The sequence below is a fragment of the Asterias amurensis genome, chromosome 1 (genome assembly GCF_032118995.1).
Source record: "Asterias amurensis chromosome 1, ASM3211899v1".
In the NCBI taxonomy this organism is placed as follows: domain Eukaryota; kingdom Metazoa; phylum Echinodermata; class Asteroidea; order Forcipulatida; family Asteriidae; genus Asterias; species Asterias amurensis.
This window is the reverse complement of record NC_092648.1, coordinates 11,557,798-11,577,068: the sequence shown is the minus strand read 5'-3', so window position 1 is coordinate 11,577,068 and position 19,271 is coordinate 11,557,798. Positions and strand designations below refer to the sequence as shown.

General features: G+C 38.1%; 1 protein-coding gene across 2 annotated transcripts in view; it reads left to right on the top strand.

Moving 5' to 3' along the window:
• LOC139945662 (homeobox protein Nkx-2.2-like) overlaps window positions 1-19,271 on the top strand; it is a 57,121-nt gene that overhangs the window by 23,888 nt on the left and 13,962 nt on the right. The window contains exon 1 of one of the 2 annotated variants that reach the window (XM_071943049.1): window positions 6,750-6,864. The exons of the other annotated variant lie outside the window; for it this stretch is intronic. The gene's annotated coding sequence lies outside the window, so the exon portion shown is untranslated. Of the gene's footprint in view, window positions 1-6,749; window positions 6,865-19,271 lie in introns of those variants that run through there. 2 annotated transcript variants of the gene reach the window in all.

Sequence of the window (19,271 nt, the reverse complement as noted above, 5' to 3'; positions counted from 1 at the left end):
TTTAAATTAAGTGATTTTCCCAATCTTAATTAATCTGCTCAATCCGTTTCTGTCTGTAACCTTCTTCGGTGGCCTTTCCTTCACCATTTTTCCCCCTATCTCAAATCTCATAATATTAAAGATTAACATTATCATCAAATGCAAAGGTTTTTTTTGTTTTTTTTGCGATCCCCGTTCCTCACTCCGGCACATTTTTATAAACGCCATACTGTAAGACATTACATCCACACAAACTAATATTTTCCCAAGATAAATGACCGGCCATATGGAGGTCTGGGGGGTTCCAGTCGAATATCGCCGAGTGTTTGCTCTGCAGCACGGGTTGTCACCGGCAGGAAATTGCCGCATAAATGAGTTTATTTTGGGGGCTTTTAATAATTTGAGGAACCTCGTTTACGGAATCAGTGAATCCGGCCTCATTTTCTTATCTTTACTCCGGGTTTTTGTTCTTTTTTTTCCCTTCATTTTTTTTTTCTGTTTTGAGGAAGTTCTTTTGGATGTTATAGTACGTTAGGAGCCGTATAGTTAAAGTTAATCGAGATTTGTAAGTTTTGTGTACTTTGGCAAGAAATGGAAGTTTTGAGGCAATTAATTTAGAGTAGGTATAATTATGTTTACTGTGATACACTTGTGTTTTTGATCCGGTTTCATTATGCAGTAGCATTAATCTTACATCGGCAATATGAAACGAACAAATTGGTACAAGTAATTGTGTGTTTCGTTATCAGTATTGGTTAATTATAATTCCCCAACATGATTGGAAAGTAGCGGTAGCGCATATATACAGAAAATGTAATCATGCTTACTGTGTGCCTATAGTGTTAATCGACTTCATTATGCAATAGCATTAAAGGCAGTGGACATATTGGTAATTACTCAATTAATTGTTATCATAAAACCTTTCTTGATTACGAGTAATGGGGAGAGGTTGATAGTATGAAACATTGTGAGAACCGGCTCCCTCTGACATTATGTAGTTTTCGAGAAAGAAGTAATTTTCACGAATTTGATTTCGAGACCTCAAATTCTAAACTTGAGGTACAAATTGGTAACACCATAATGTTTCGACATCAAAAGTGCAGTGAATTATAATTTCCCAATGCTTGCAGTTGGAAAGTACATGTAAAGCATATCAGAAGATATAAAGGAGGTCAGTTCACTTGACTGCGGGTAGGGTTTGGATGACAAGACTATAGGGGTTCGATATGACCCTTGGAGATCACATTGGCTCGGTGTGATTGACGTAGCTGGCGCTCTTGTGTCTTGGTTCACGGACTTCAAGGAGATCTGGATATCTTTAAAGAGACATTGAGAACCCTACGGCGATACCGTGTCCTCAAGTCTTCGCAGGACATTAAACAGTTAAATTGTTGATGATGTTGGGTTAAACAAAGATAATTGACTTTTAGTGGGACTCGAACCAACGACCTCCGTTTTAACTTGCCGGTGTTCTACCAACTGAGATATCTAGCCCTATGTCGGCGATCTCCCATTCTTTCCAAATATCTTTGTTTGGGGTGATTGATAATTACATGTTTTGTTTTGTTTTTACATCATCAATTAATAATTATGATTGGTTTTATACAGTCACTTTCTTTTAAGTTTTGTCGTGGACTATATTTATTTTCTAAATTGAGTGTCATGGCATTAGCAATTAACACAATGTTAATGAAAATGAAAAAACAATGTTGTAAAAGGCATTGAGAACCTAGTGGCAATTATACCGTGCAGGACGGTTACAGTTATTTTTGAAAACTTTTACATCATCGATTAAAAAGTCTTACATTTCTTTTCGTTTTATACAGTCACTTTCCTTAAAGTTTTGTCATTGACTTCTGTTTCTGTCCTGATTTGAGTGGCATGGCATTACGCAGTTAACAAAATAGGAATGAAAATAAAAACAAACCTGTAGTCTGTTTATTCTGTGGCTTTACAAAAAGAGGGTAGATACATCGACCAAAACGATTATCCGATTCAAGAATTCCCAATTCCTGTTATTTCTGTACGGATTTCTCAGGCCGATGCTCTAATAGGTTAATGCAAGTACAACAATGAATAGGTTTCCGGCAGGCAACCAGTAAACCATTATAATTGTGGGAAGCCGTGGCACGCATCAAATGATAAAAAGCCATCCTTTAAAGGTTTGAGGCCGGTCGGGCGGGCAGGCAACCTTGCGAGGTTTGAATCACTAAGCACTTTTAACTTCACACAGGGCTCTAAATGAGCAAAACGGGGAGACCCCACTCCGATGGACAATCACTTCCTGTTAACAGTCATTTAGGCAGGAAAACGTGTATATAACCGATAATGAGCGATCCCTGTCTAACTTGCAAAGCGTCGGGGTAAGCGACGGAGATATTAGCGGTTTCCTAGGCTGGGGACAAATTGCGCATGTTTCTAATGGGGTAGTCGTTCAGCCCCAAGCCCTTTTTTTTTTTTTTTTTTTACGGACCTTTATACTGCAGTAGTGAGCGACACTGCGTTAACGCACATCATCGCCCGGGGCCAACCAGCTCCCTGTTTGTGGTGAAAGAGAAAGAAGAAGTGGGTAGAAAATACTGCCGAGGTTGTAGGGGCAATATTGCCGCCAACGTAGCGTTAAATATGCGCTGAGCTTGCTTCGGTGAGGCCGGCCCCCCGTATATATATATACATACACAGACTGAGTACGAAGAAGACGAAGAAGCTACTACCGAGGTTTATAGCACCGCACCGATTTCATGCACGTCTTGGCAAGTGATATTTGCTCATATTGAGCATTTCAGGAGGACGAGCGAGGGGAATGACGGGAAATCGATGCGCGTAAATGGACGTGGGGCTGATAAGTGGCCCGCTTTCTGCACCTAGAGTGCCTTGCATTTCATCCTCAGCTTCGAATCTAAATAAAAAAAAGAGAGAGAGTTGTTTTTTATCATTCACATGATGGAGTCATCACTGTTATATTATGCACTGGGATATAAATGGCGTTCGTTGAACCTCACTATCTCCATGAAGCCAACGGCATACCGCGAGGACATAACTTAAAATAACAAATACATCTCTCTCAAAAGTCAGCAAACAATATGCTTTAAAAGATTTTTTTAAGAAGTATGTTTTTTGGTGAGGGTGATAAATAATGATCCATCGACCTTTGCTACTCTTTTGTTTATTCAAATTCATTTTATGCACAGCGTCAGTTAAGGATAACTTTGCATTTGTTTTTCTAATACATTCAAGAAGTTCATTGTAATGTAAAACATCCACTGAGCATTGAAATGATTTTCTGTCTTTTACCTTTAAGTGAGTGTGAGGCGTACTTGGACATGCCATGCATTCTAAATAAGCCATGCAGTCATGACCGGTTCATTTCTTGACATCTCATATTTGATTCATTCAATATTTCATACTTGCGAAATTCAAGTGTAAAACGTACCAATGCTATTAAACGTGTAACCTTGCTTGGCAGTAAGGCCGTGTCAGAAGTGGCGTCTATAGCTACGGCTACGGCTGTTACCAAGGGTGTTGCTAAGGACTTGTTCTACCTCAACACATGATGACGCAGAAATCTAGCCGTATCCGTTAGCTGTAGCCGCTAATTTGGAAACGGCCATCGTGCCCTGCTGCTATGAACAAAGTCATGTTTTTTTGCAAACATTTAAACATCGTAACAAGTGGTGGTTTAAAGACACTGGACACTATTGGTAATTGTCAAAGACCAGTCTTTTCACTTGGTGTATCTCAACATATGCATAAAATAACAAACCTCAAACCTTAAATCGGTTATCAAACTTGTGAGATAATAATGAAAAAAAAAAACACCTGTCACACCACGAAGATGTGTGCTTTCATAATTATGCTTGATTTCGAGAGCTACAAATTCTAAATCTGAGGTCTCGAAATCAAATTCGTGGAAAACTACTTCTTTCTCGAAAACCACGTTACTCCAAAGGGAGCCGTTTCTCACAATATTTTATACTACCAATAGCTCCCGATTACTCACTACCAAGAAAGGTTTTATGCTAATAATTATTTTGAATTGCCAATAGTGTCCACTGCCTTTAAATCGATGTAAAAAGGTCACGAAGGAAGACTAATACAGTCTGAAGTCACATGAGCTTTCTCGTGACCCCGATTCGGTTCTGACACACTTAAGGTCAACTAGTCTCTTCTGTCATCCAGTCGTTTTCCCACATTCCAATCCATTGAATTGCAATCGGGATAAACAAGAACTTAAAGATACTGAACACTATTGGTAATTACTCAAAAATAATTGTTAGCATAAAAACTAACTTAGTAACGAACAATGGAGAGCTGTTGATAGTATAAAACATTGTAAGAAACGGCTCCCTCTGAATTAACACAGTTTTTGAGAAAGAAGTAATTTTTACTCAAATATTAAAATACTTCAGGCCTGAAGCCTTTTATTATGCATCTGAAAGCACACAAATTAATTGTGCAACAAGGGTGTTTACGTGCAACTTCAATGACCAATAATGAGTCAAAATGTTCTCATGTTTGTTATTTTCTGCATAATATGGATACACCAAGTTAGAATCTCGCATGGTATTTGACAATTTTACCAATTGTGTCCAGTGCCTTTAAATGTGATGCTTTTACACAAATACTCTTTCAGAAAGCTCTGTATATAGCTTCCTTGACATCTAATCGATCAGTAGCTAGATTGTGTAGCCAGCTTCTGTTTGACTCTGTTTACTTTGCATCAACTCAACTTTATTATCTAATGTAAGCTGAGAGAGGTTTAGTCGCGGCATTTTTTATTGAAACCTGAAATGAGTTGACGTGTTACTTCAAGAAGGTCATAGTGGAGTGTACAGGGAATCTCTTTTGAATAGTGTCGACAGTAACTTTACCTTGACCAATATTATGTGACTTTCAGTGTAAAGGTTTTCCCATGTCATCGTGTATTGGAAGTAAATGATGCGTTTGCTTTACGATGGACACCCCCCCCCCCCCAAACTACTGATTTGTGTTGTTGTTATTGAATAGAGGCTGAATTTTTAAAAGCTCTCAAATCGTGATCAATGAAATGTTAAGTTTTCGAATCTGGTTTCGAACTTTTATCAAACATCAAGGAGGGAAAATATTGGAGTCTGTGCCACTCATTTCATGTTCTTTGTCATTTCCTAGTATTGTGATGGATTTTTACTGGTCTGAATCGTGTTCAGAACTTAAGCTATAATCATATCTTTTTATTGATTTGTCTATATTGAAGCCATTTTTAATCTTGCATCTTTACATTGCTGCAATCTCCACCCCTTCTCTTTCTATAGGACTGATCCTGAGTCAGTCCTACGTGCACTCTCTCCGTTTAGTGCCATTTGTAATCAGCCATCTCATCTCGTAGATTTGACATTAGGAGTTAAAGCACCAGCCTGATGATAGGTCATGACTCAATCAGACAGTCTGCTATCACACTCGGCCAGCCCGGCAGGCCGTACACACACTGCATGCGCCTGCTATCTTCAGTAGATAGCACACAAAAAGGGGAGTTTCCTGGGTGAACCGTTATAATGACTACGATAAAACCTAATCATAAGGATCATGAATGGCTGATCATGACACGGGGCTGAGCGGAATATTGTTCGGTCAAAGAGGCGGCAGAATAGAGCGATTTCTTGTTTAAACTTTGCGCACAATAAGTTGTCAGCGACGGCCATATGTCATCGACTATTACCGACAATGCCTAAACGCATTTGAGCTGGCGAAAATCCACCGCGTATACACAGTCCCAGCTTGCTCTAGTATTTAGTGACGTGCTGCGTTGCTATACAGGGGGAGAAGCCTCGGGGGATGTAGCCCCAAGGGAGTGATAGACTGTGGAAAAGCAAACATCATTTCCACTGTACCCGGGCCTCAGTGGGAAGCGAGTAGAGACTCTTGCTTGAAAACGGCGGGAGTTTTTTGGCGCGCCAGATGGGAGCAGGCGGTGGGTAAACACGAGACTCTGACCTACGCAGGCATGCATTGTTACTAATAGTTGCTAGTGCAAACCCACCAAGTATTTAGTTACCACATATTAGAATCCCAAATTGTGATTTATGCAGTTTATGAGGAAATCATAAAATGTTTTGCTTAGCCGGGGTATTGGCAACGGCAAATACTAGTAAAGGCTATGTGTGCCGCTGGCGTAGTGCCCACCGTCTGTTGGCCATATTGACCCTCCCTTCTCCCGACCCTTAAACTCATGGGCATCCCCCCTTTCCATCGAAAAGCACTCTCTTGCCGTGTGTAGCCGTTTTCATCTCTAAAGGCCCTATATGTTTAGTCTAAAACCCAATAAAATTCATAAGACACAGGGGAGAGAGCTGCAGGCGCGATCTCGGTATTTGCTAGCCGCACTAAGTTCCGCGGCCCAGTGTTTACCTAGCAGGAAACAAGAGTCAATAACATGTCATCTTCGCGCGCGCGTCGAGCATATTGCGCCAAATCAAAATGATGGGAGCTTCAGTATTATTGACAATGAGTACGAGAAGCATATGGCGGGCTTTGCTTTGCCAGAAACAAGACACAAAAAAATGAAGTGCAGATATAATAATTGTCAAACGGCTTGGGGAAACCGCGGCCGTTGAGGAGCGTTACAACTCTCACCCCCCCCCCCCCCCCTCTCTCTTAATACGTGCCCGTGACCATTTGACTGTGTCAACACGCACCTCTCTCGCGTCAAGTTCTCTCTCGCATCATCACCTTATATATAAACTTCTATGTGGGCGGGACTGATACAGCACTCATGCCACGGTTCTTGGCGAGCGAAGTTTTGCCTCATTTTCGCCTCATTGTTTCTGTAGAGCGGCTACTCTCTCTCTCTCTCTCACTCTCTCCTCTCTGAGGTGCTCCTCCTAAAGTCATCAGCTTCCTTGAGAACGGGTAAGGGTCTTTACTTGGTGCGGAGTACGCGCTTGAGCACTTCAGCCGAAGGAATCATGCTTGATTTTAGTTTGAAGAGGGGGGCATCGTTTTTATTTACTGGGCCACCACTACTTACTATCGCTGGGGACAGATTCTCTCTTTCCCAAGTATAGATGCAATTCTAAAGTGTCACACACTTGTGAATGTCTTATTTGTACACGTTCTTGCGCATTACTGCACATTTGGGTATCTGCTGGATCTCCAAGCTTCTCAGGGCACAATCTGCCTCAATAAATTGATTTGGATGAAAATAAAAATAAAAAATCCTTCTTTTTAACCATTTTTTTTTAAAGGCAATTAAATATTCCCCACGTACTGATTCCTTCGCTGGAGTGATATTTTACATGTTTGTTAAATTATCATAATTATTGCGTCATTTTGTTTGATTATGCATGTTTCAAGTAACTTGTTGTCTTACATCTGTCAAATCTTTAGACTGTATTTCCACTTGTCAATTGACATAATTAATATTGAAAAAAAAAAATCAACATCCCATGTTGTTTTAAAAATGACAGTCACTTTTTCATTTTCCTTTAATAAAAATGTTTTCCTTTCGGTTTGGTGAAAAAGTTGTTTGTATACTTGTGTTGAAATGTTTAACAATTATTTTGTTCATGATGGTTCAGTGGTTTTTCATAAGAAACCGTTTTATTAAGTATCATAATAATAAATGTATAACTATTAAATTTTAAATATTTTAGACAAAATTTCTCAAGCTAACTATTTTTCTGCGAACTTCTACTCATGGCCATTGGATAACTTCTTTAATTGTCTGACCTGAAAAGGCTATTCACTTCTCACTTGGAATGATTTTTTAAGCTACCGGTAATTCCACTGTAGTGTTTTCATTGATCTGATTCCTTTACTTTATACGTTCCCTTCCCTTCTATCCATTTCTTAGAATCAAAGTGAAGTTTTGTTCCAGAAATGGAAATGTGCTTTACATAATAATTTTTAGTGAAAGCATATTTTAACTGATCAGTAATCGTTTGAAAAATAGTTTTTAATTCAAGAGTCTTATTTAACACAATACTTGAAAAATGATTAATTATGATGAATGAATAATTTATTATGATCAATGAAAAATGAATGAAAAAAAACGACTGAAAAGAAAATCGGAACCTTTGAGGACAAAGACGTCACAATGACGGTGTAATGTAATTGTTTAAATGAAATACAAAATATTATTACATTTCTCACGCAAAGATAAAACAGCTTAAAATATTTTGTTATAGTTATCATTAAATGTTTATCGTATAATTAATACCAATAACAATAATCATTTCATAGACTTGTCAACGTCGTCCCTTTATTACTCTTTGTCGGTGTAATGGTCCGGGCCTTGTAATGTACCGTTGCTCAACGAAACGCGTTTCGAGTCTTTCAAAAAGCATCCTGTTAAATAACCTTACTCATTGTTTATGCCCAAATTAGATCATTACTAATTGAGGATGTAACCATTGTGATGTTTTACGCTCACAAAAGTCATCGCTTTTTAGTTTATCTTGAAGTTTTCGTTAAATTCCGATTGAGCGTCATGGCTGCCCGATGTGCGGACTTAACATGTTGAAGCGAAGCGAATTCCGCTCAATGCATTAATACTACATGGGTTTAAACATCCAAACTCGCTCACGCGTACTATAGTAACATGTTTCCATCGTGTTTCATCCAATTTACATTTTGAAAGAAATTTTGTACGGTCGTCATTTTGATTTCTGCAAATTCAGATTCGAGATTAATGAAAGAATATAGGCATGGTTTTACGCTTTCGTGTTACTGTCTAGGAAGGGGAAATAAACGGAACTTATTTTTCAATTCACAAATCAAAGAATAGTCTACATTCATTTATTTTGTTAGGTTTAAAGACAATGGACACTATTGGTTAATGTCAAAGATCAGTCTTCTCACTTGGTGTATCTCAACATACGCATAAAATAACAACTGTGAAAATTTGAGCTCGATTGGTCATCGGAATGGGAGATAACTATGAATGAAAAAACACCCTTGTCACACGAAGTTGTGTGTTTCCAGATGCTTGATTTCGAGACCTCAAATTCTTATTTTGAGGTCTCGAAATCAATTTCGTAGAAATTACTTCTTTCTCTAAAATACCTAAAATACGCCACTTCAGAGGGAGCCGTTTCTCACAATGTTTTATATTATCAACCTCTCCCCATTACTCATTACCAAGTGAGGTTTTTTTGCTAATAATTATTTTGAGTAATACAAAATTGTGTCCACTGCCTTGAAGTGAAGACACCAGACAACTCAATAAAAACATAAAAAAGAATGAAACACCGACTGTTTCGTTATTGGTTTTTGTGTGATTACAGGCTAACCAAACTAAGAACTGAGTCTTGGCGAGAACTAAAAAAATCGGCATCAAGACAACAGCTTACTATCGGGGGCGATAAAGTTCATTATGAAAGTTCAAATTGGTATTAATCTTCTAAATGAATGTTTCAGTCATAACTTCTGAATATGACGAGAATGTGTAAGACTCCCGAAATCAGCATTGCTATTTCGACTGCCACTTAGAAAAAAAACCATGCGTATGACTCATTTGTGGTTATTTTTATTTTTTTTTATTTTTTTATATAATGATTGAAAACACGCACAGGATGTAATTCTTCCAAAATCTTATGATGTGTCTACCTTTAATTTGTACTACAAATTGTAGCAGTGTCAAGTTTATACAGGTTATAAATCGTTTATTTGTTGGTTTTCTGCGGTCGTTACAGCCGTGTTTTCATACACGATATAACACATGGCCCCAAACAAAACAGTTAACAAATTTAGAGGAAGTTTGTTAAAAAAACGAATAATATAGCTTTGAGTCAGCTTGATCGCTTAAATTTAAGCCTAGCTCAAACAACAATTAAAACAGTTTCTCCTTCATTTAACTTCATTTATCATTACTCAAAGTTGTATTCAAATTTGGATGTCTTGGTGTTAAATAATATAAGCCCGAGTTTTATTATCATTCAACTGACAAAAAAAACTAAGGAAGGGAAAACCATTAAAGGGAAGGTACACGTTTGGTAATTACTCAAAACAAATATTAACTTAAAAACTGACTTGGTAACGAGCATTGGAGAGCTGTTGATAATATACAACATTGTGAGAAACGGATCACCCTGAAGTAATGTAGATTTTGAGAAAGAGGTAATTTCTCACTAAAATAATAAAAGACTTCTAGCCAGAAGTCTTTTATTCCTATCTAAAAGCACACAATTTCGTACAACAATGGTGTATTTTTCTCTCATCATTTTTTTGCAACTTCGATGACCGATTGAGCTCAAATTTTCACAGGCTTGTTATTTTATGCTTATGATGGGATACACCAAGTGAGAAGACTGGTCTTTGACAATTACAAAACGTGTACCTTCCCTTTAAAACCATCACATGTTTTAGCTAAAATGATGGGGCTGTATTAACTTGTTTGGCTGTTCGGATGAAACAAAATCGCAGAAGGGTTTTTGAAATCACGCACAAGTATAATGGAACCGTTATCTTTAATGTTCCAATGTAAAATGCTAAATGGGCGTAAACTTATCCCTTAAAACAGCAGTTTACAAATGACTCATTGCCAACCTCGAAATGGAATTTATCGACTTTGGGATATTTAAATACATCACTAAAATCGTCATTGCCATTCGAAATGTTGTTGATAATGCTCTTTATTAATAACCAAACAAGATGCTTAACCTTTTCCATTGAAATGAAAAGTGATTTCTTCTCTTCATTTCCACCCTCCTCTAAGTCCTTTTCTTAAGTGATGATCGGCGTCCATTAGTTGAGTTAGCTGGCATTCCGTGTGGAAATTGAATCGCTAGCTACTCGATTCGTTCGAGGGTATGTCAATTTCGGCATTTCGCTCGGATTCACAAACATGCGCCGTCACATTATGCGGGAAAACGGCTCCAGGAGAAATAAAACGAGGAAGACGAAGCGAGCTCCGAATGCTCATCGAAGACAGCAGGGCTTTTATGTTTATATCACATATAATTACACTGTACTGATCTTCAATATACTCTTGAGTTAATAATGCATGGCTCGTAGCAATCTCTTATTATTAACAGTTGACATTTTCTAGTGAAGGTATAGAATCAAATGCACATTCATTCCGGCTTAGTTGTTGATTATTCAAACTTGCTTACTTTGTTTGGTGAACAAACAAAGCCAGTACCGCATTGTTTCTATGCTCCTTGGTTGTTTGTGTAGTATATGTATGAGGTACATGCGGTTGTATGGTTAAAGGCAGTGGGCACTATTAGTAATTACTCCAAATAGTTATTAGCATAAAACCTTACTTGGTAACGAGCAGTGGGGGAGAGATTGATAGTATCAAACATTCTGAGAAACGGCTCCCTCTGTAGTAACGTAGTTTTCGAGAAAGAAGCAATTTTCCATGAATTTTAATTTCGAGACCTCAGAATTAGATTTTTAGGTATCGAAATCAAGCATCTGAAAGCACACAACTTCGTGTGACAAGGGTGTTTTTTCTGTCATTATTATCTCGCAAGTTCGACGACCAATTGAGCTCAAATGTTCACAGGTTTGTTATTTTATGCATACGGAGTTGAGATACACCAAGTGAGAAGAATGGTCTTTGGCAATATTATTACCATTAGTGTCCAGAGTCTTTTTGAAAACTTATTTGAAGAAAGGATGGTTTTATTCAAAACAGGTGACTCAACATGTCCATTAAAGCCAGATTCTGCCTTAAGTCTCTGTTCCACTGCCCGTGAAATCCTTAAACTTCTTAGTAATAAAAACTTACATGACACACAATCTTCACTCTTAACAGATATGACTCCCTTCGTTCTAAACGACCAGAAATTTGGAAACAGGGCAAAGTGAGATATCACCCCTATCAAACTGGTATCAAATATCCGAAGGAAACACCAATAAGTAGGGAAATATGGGAACGGGCTCGATGCAACTGCCTGCCGACTCCCCCAAGCTAAACCGATTAACTGTAGAATAGGAAACCGTACGGGGCCGCTTTGGAACGGCGGTTGCGCGAGCTACGTGCGAGGTCCCTCATCTTCGGTAACTCGATCCGGGGGAGGTCTGTTCCATATTTCCCGCCGAGGAAATGGGCCACGGAGTGGGCAGCAAATGGAATAAATCGCCGGCGCATCTGTCGACGTTTTCTCGTAGTAGGGAGGGTCGTACCGGGTGTGTTTCGCAAGGGCTTGGAATCTGCTCACGAAAAGAGCAAGTTTGGAATGATATTTCACCTGATTTTGCCTTACAGTCTTTCAGGTTTTAATCGAGAAGTCTTGGTTTGCATTTTAAAATAAAGGTGTTCAGGTTCCAGTCAGTTGTTTCTAAAAACCAACAACCCTAGATCTGAAACTGTGTATAAATCTTAGACTTATTATGAGAATTATCCAATGGCGTCGTTCGTTATAACTGATTTTGGTTTTATCGAGAAATCTAAAAGACTTTTGAAAAACAAAGAAAGTGACTCTTACTCAGTCATTGTGACCCCAACAAACACTTTCTATTTCAGACTCAGATTGGTTGAATTCACAATATCTCGCCATCAGTAGCGTTTGTTATTATGAACAATATATTAAGCACAAAACGCTTGTTTCATTAATTTACTTCTTTTTTTTTTACGTGTTGACTATCCGTTATAACTTCACTTAAAGAATGTGGGTACTTTTTCTAACACAAAACACAGTGTCCACAGATTTACATTAAACTTACACAGTTTGAAGATAATGATAATACAAAGCTTCCCTTAAAATTAGTTGCTGAGGTGCTGTAGTTTTTGAGAAATAAGTAAAAGAATGTCATGAAAATACGTTTTTAAAAGCTAAAATAATTTTCGTCTCACCATCAGTGAGACGAAAAATATTTTCATGACATTGTTTTACTCATTTCTCAAAAACTACAGCACATCAGCAACTATTATTTTCAGGGAAGCTTTATACTATCTTCAAACTGTGTAAGTTTAGTGTAAATCTGTAAGACATTGTGTTTTTCGTTCTACAAAAAGTACATAGAGCCTTTAAATATGGTTGTGAACGATGATGTTGCTGCATGCTGTTGCTACAGTTCCTGTTCATAGAAATGGATCATTGGGGAAGCACAAACGATTCGGTGGGGTGTATAATACTTCAACCGTTACGTCATTAAGAAGCACAAACAAAATACTTTGTTGGAGTCGTTAAAAAACATTCCACATGGGGAAGAACATCAATGTGACTTGGGATGATAAACAGCGCCCTCTTCGTTTGATAACATTCAGCACACACACAAAACCAGGCCCTCACAAAGAATGCGTGAGAATGAGTGGCGATGGAGTTTTAACTCGATGATTTCTCATCAACTTAATTCATCTATAATGAAGTACATCGTAAATCTTCGGCCTCGACAGGCGGCGGTCGAAGGTTTTCTTAAATACGTTTGTAATGTTTTATTGAAGATGGGAAAAGTGTAGGCATTTTGGAGCGGGTCCCATGGCACGTAATATTTACGGTTGAGTTGTGTAGGCTTACAGCTAATACATGTTGCCGATGCAAGGGCTAAAATAACGCATGCACCATTTGGGCTGTTACAACGGTAAAGACGGGGGAGGTGGTCTGTAATTTCTCTCGAAAACATATTTTGTTTGATTGATGATGAATGACAAACGTAGTTGTTGATGTTTAAAGGCATTGTACACGTTTGGTAATTGTCAAAGACCAGGGTTCTCACTTGGTGTATCCCATCATAAGCATAAAATAACAAGCCTGTGAAAATTTGGGCTCAATTGATCATCGAAGTTGCGAGATAATAATGAAAGAAAAAACACCCTTGTCACGATGTTGTGTGCTTTCAGATGCTTGATTTCGAGACCTCAAATTCTAAATCTGAGGTCTCGAAATCAAATTCATGGAAAATGACTTCTTTCTCGAAAACTACGCCACTTCAGAGGGAGCTGTTTCTCACACTGTTTTATACTATCAACCTCTCCCCATTACTCATAACCAAGTAAGGTTTTATGCCAACAAATATTTTGAATAACTACCAATAGTGTCTACTGCCTTTAAAATTTGCGGAGTAGCTAATGTCTTTCCGACTTTGACCTACAGTGTTGTTTTCCACCACAGTAGAAGTCTTTAGTTTAGTCAAATCTTTTACAAAGAGCCGAATTATATTTGTTTTGCCGTTATTATACCTTTTTTATTTTCGAGCGCCCGCGCAACTCGGAATGATATGATCTTTCCAACCCTTAATTATAACTTTTATTATACCAACAACATTTTTTCTATCTGGATTCGGTCGCGGTGTCGTTTTTATTAGCGTGTAATCGCTGCATATTAGGGCTAATGCTGGTGATGTATTGTTGATACTAAACTTATTATATGAGTTGAGGTTGTTGATATAATATCTTTCATGGGGCAGGCATCAATGAAGGGGAATGGTTGCGATTGGACCCAACCTGATGCATGAACCAGCCCTCGTTACTTTACCAAACAACCGGGGTCAACCCAAGTTTGGTTCCCCCCGTAAAGTCAACATGCTTACGGGCTTCATATGAAGCCACAGACTACGTACAGCTCAGTAGAGTAAATACATGAAAACCGATTTGCTGTAATTACACATGGTCGTTGCATTATAAAAGCATTCATAATGGATGTTTTGGTTTTAAAGACAGTGGACACTATCGGTAAATGTCAAAGACCAGTCTTCTCACTTGGTGTATCTCAACATAATATGCATAAAATAACAAACCTGTGAAAATTTTAGCTCAAGTGGTCGTCGAAGTTGCGAGATATGAATGGTAAAAAAAAACACCTTGTCACACGAAGTTGTGTGCTTTCAGATGCTTGATTTCGAGACCTCAAATTCTAAACTTGAGGTCTCGAAATCAAATTCGTGGAAAATTACTTCTTTCTCGAAAACTACGTCACTTCAGAGGGAGCCGTTTCTCACAGTGTTTTATACTATCAACCTCTCCCCATTACTCGTTACCAAGTGAGGTTTTATGCTGATAATTATTTTGAGTAACTACCAATAGTGTCCACTGCCTTTAAAACAAAAAGCACATGAGTGAAGTCATCCTGGGTAAAGTCATCCTTGGTGAAGTAATACTGCTGAGAGAAGAGAGGGGAAATCAGTAATGATTCTTCTCAGATTAGCATAGTAAAATACACCTTTTATTGTTAATATTTTTTTTAATGAAAGGTGCCCATAAACAAGGTTAAGGTCCATCTTTTTAAATGGGCTACATGACGGATTTTATTTTTAATAACTAGAAAGGTATAAGTTAATATTCCTCTTATATCCCTAATTGTTTTTTAAAATAGTAAATTAGTCACCAACCTCTAGTTTGGTACACCCAACCTTTGAAAGTCTCAAAGTAATTAGACAACCTCGTTTTTGAGAAGAAAACAAAAAGAAAACAGAAAAAAAAAAATATGATGTGTATTTTCATAAAGGATCGTGCATGATTATGCTTGCACGTTCCTGTGTTCATTTGGATTGTGACAACAATCGAAATGAGCAATGTAATTCGGATGAGTTTTTTCAAATATTATTCTGAGACTTTGACGTCATTCCAGACGGATTTTTTAAAAATTAATTTTTCAACAATTACCAACGCTGTACTTTAGTTTCGTTTTTATTGTTGTTTGGGGGTTATATTTAAATCATTTTATGTTTTTGTAGAAATACATTTTTTTTTTTTTTTTTTTTTTTACAAATTGGATCTGCACCCCTATTATTACAATCCAAGAACTGGGGAAACCCTCGCTCTCCAAGCGTAATCACTCCCATAAAAGCAAGCTTTCCATGAGGTCATTTGCGTCAGCCTGCCCGTTTGATTTACACCCGTGATCGCTACGAATCACGTCTTTATAGCGGTAATTTACCATAGACAAATATTCCCTGTCAACGCACCGGGGCCACGTCGTTGGGTATCGGGATAGAAAGAGAGAGACACGGGAACGAGGCGGCTGGCTGGTCATCGGGAGGTCGCATTAATATTAGAGAATGGAAAATCTATATTAATCTGATGAGCAAACCGTTGTTTGGTAAAATATTCATGTATCAGTTTGGGAAAGGGACAAGGTGCGGTTGTACGTTATAGGTCAAGCTGATTGTCATTGTGGATCTTAAGTGGGAAAATTGTTTCATTGTTATGGTCCTCTGTGTTTGCATATTTAGCATTTACGAAAACTGGGCATACCCGGTCTTATATCAATCCGTTTCATATAAATAGTAAATCCAGACTGCATATTAGGGATAGAATGAATTGCAAGGAAAACTGATTCATTTGAACTGGGAATACCCAATAAAAATATACCCGTAATGAATATCATGTCAAAGTAGTGTGAAACGATGTTAAGAAGTTCAACCTACTCTATTCTGCGCCCTGTTACAAAACTTGACACTAGAATGCATAATGTAAGTCTGCTGAATTCAAATTTCCCGTTCATTATTAGCTTGCTGTTTAAAATTAGGCTTATTAAAGGAAGTGGACACTATTGGTAATTGTCAAAGACTAGCCTTCAAAGTTGGTGAATCTCAACATATGCATAAAACAACAAACCTGTGAAAAGTTTAGCTCAATCGGTCATCGAACTTGCGAGATAATAATGAAAGAAAAAACACCCTTGTCACACGAAGTTGTGTGCGTGTAGATGGTTGATTTCGAGACCTCAAGTTCTAAATCTGAAAATGTCTTCTTTCTCGAAAACTACATTACTTCAGAGGGAGCCGTTTCTCATGTTTTATACCATCAACCTCTCCCCATTACTCGTCACCAAGAAAGGTTTTAATCATTATTTTGAGTAATTACCAATAGTGTCCACTGCCTTTAAATGCCATTATATTAGCTGTATGAATGTAAAAAGGGACTGTTTATTAGTTGATTTCGGTTGGCCTGTGATCTAGCCACTTCTTCACTTTGTACCTCATTATTCCTCTTGTCATAGTTACCACTCATATCACACCCTCGTATCAACAACATACAAAACTTATACCCATCTTGAGTGTCGACAGAAGAGTTTGATGCGCAGGTTCTTTGTTAGTGTTTGTTTAACAACACCTTGGCGTATGGAGAGTTTAACGAGAGCTTGAATGAAGTACCATGGGGGAAGGAGTGAAGCATACCGTAGATCGAGGGCTTGGGCAGGCAGGGTCGGCTGGCTGTGAGTGGCAGTGTGACTCCGTGACCTTAGTCATGAGACTATAGCTGAATGCGTTCATTCGGTACGACTGCTGTACTTAAGCCTGCTGCTCAACGGAACGAAAATTGGCGCGATGATCATAAATTGCCAAGTTCATCACAGTTAGATAGCCACCCTCTTGTTTACATCCCCTCAGCAGTAATGTTACACCTGGCAACACGTGCCTCTATACCTCAAATTAAGTATAAGGCCACCAAACAATTTTCTTGTGTGCCATTTTTTTATGGGAATTTTTTTCTTTGTCAAATCTTTTATGAAATTGTTGGAAATATCATTTCCGGATGATACCAATTTTGAAGAAAACAAACCGTGTGAGTGCCGCGACTGTAATTTTGTTTTTATTTGTTAATGGTTTTATGCGGTTTGCAAAACAAACAAAAACACCAAGTTGGAGGTCTGACGTGTGAATGCCATCTAATCCGGCCCCGTCAGTCATGGTATGTGTGTCCAAAGCATTCTCCGTGATCCGACGATGACCTTATACCGTATAAAGCTTCGTTGACACCCCGTACAAACTCGGCCAATGTACGGTCGTCTCCAGGCTACGACTATACATAAACTATATGAAAGACTGGATACACTACAGTCTTATCACATAACAAACTTTAGACTCTGATCATTAGTCCCATCAAATCGCGTGATGTGATCATAATAAAGACAGAGTTGGACTCGACACGTTGGTGTTTTTTTATTTGATTGTGGTCGACATTCATTGTTTAATGTTATAGGTTCGTGTTCGAGAACAGGCGGCATATAATGAGTCACTTCGGATGGGAATTTTGTTTGTGTTTTTAGACAAGCAAGTTTTTTTTAAAGCAAGACACAGCGTTGTTACTTAGTTCGATTTCAGCAATCGGTATAAGAAATCGCTGGCAAAACGTAAACTACTTCGTAAGATTATGCAGTTTTTCTAGTATTAGGTAATTTTAAGTTAAGTTCATATTATTTTTTGTTCGTCCTTTAGACTAACACGGCTATCCCTATTAATGTTGACTGAGATTTACAAATTAATGTTGATTACACAACATTTATTGAAAACAAGAGGATGTGAATGACTTTGCTCTCCTCTAAAACAAAGATGCAGTAATACCTTTAAGATAATGTCACAATTAAGAAGTCCAGATAGAAGTTTGTTTATCATAACTTGTGTTCAAAACTACACTCCCCTTGCAATATATAATTGATACCTTTAAGTGTATAAGATTTAGTCCCATTCGAAAGGCTTCTTTCAGGTCCCAAGTAAGTCTATGATTGGTGTTTCATAACAAACGAATATTTTTCTTTGAAGTTTTGTGGCTTGAACAAAAGAGTTTGACATCACTAAAATAACCCCCTCTCGACTTTACAACTTGTGTAATTTATCGGTGCCTGCTTTGCTGTTTGACAATGCCATCGCTCAAACTCTGAATGATTGATCTAAAAGAAAAACCTGCAGCCATTGTCCATGGGACGTGTGTAAAGAAGTATTGCCTTGACTGCCATGGACCCAAACAAACAAAATTAAACACATAGATTACAAGGAAACCTATTCAAGGCTGGGAGAAAAAGGTGGAGGAACATTCTCCATCTCCTGTTCAAATGGGAAGCCATGTTTGGTTTGTTGACGGTGGTTTTTCTTTTATGGCGGGTTCTCTAAACCATTGGATAAACTCGTTGACAAAGGCCAAGAAGTGTGCGATATCACAAGGGCCTTTTGATAGTACTTAAGGACTGTTTGGTTTGATCTGCCTTCGGATGTTTCTACACACACACTGCAGTTAAGAAGCAAGTCGATAAATTCATCACGACTGGAAGATGTCTTCTCGCTCGTTACTGCACGGGGTTCTTTCATATCTATTTGATACTTACAATGTTTCATAAAGGACGCGGTCACAAAGGTCTCGGTCTATACTTGTAACTTGATTACTGTTTATATAAATAAGAGGAAGGGACAAAATTACGGATGAAGAACACATGTTTTATTTTTGCCAGCCATCATAACGAACTCGCTTCTGATTGTTATAGATTGAAATGCAATGTGTATCTCAACACATGCATAAAATAACAAACCTGTGAAAATTTGAGCTCAATCGGTCGTCGAAGTTGCGAGATAACTATGAATGAAAAAACACCCTTGTCACACGAAGTTGTGTGCTTCCAGATGCTTGATTTCGAGACCTCAATTTCTAAATC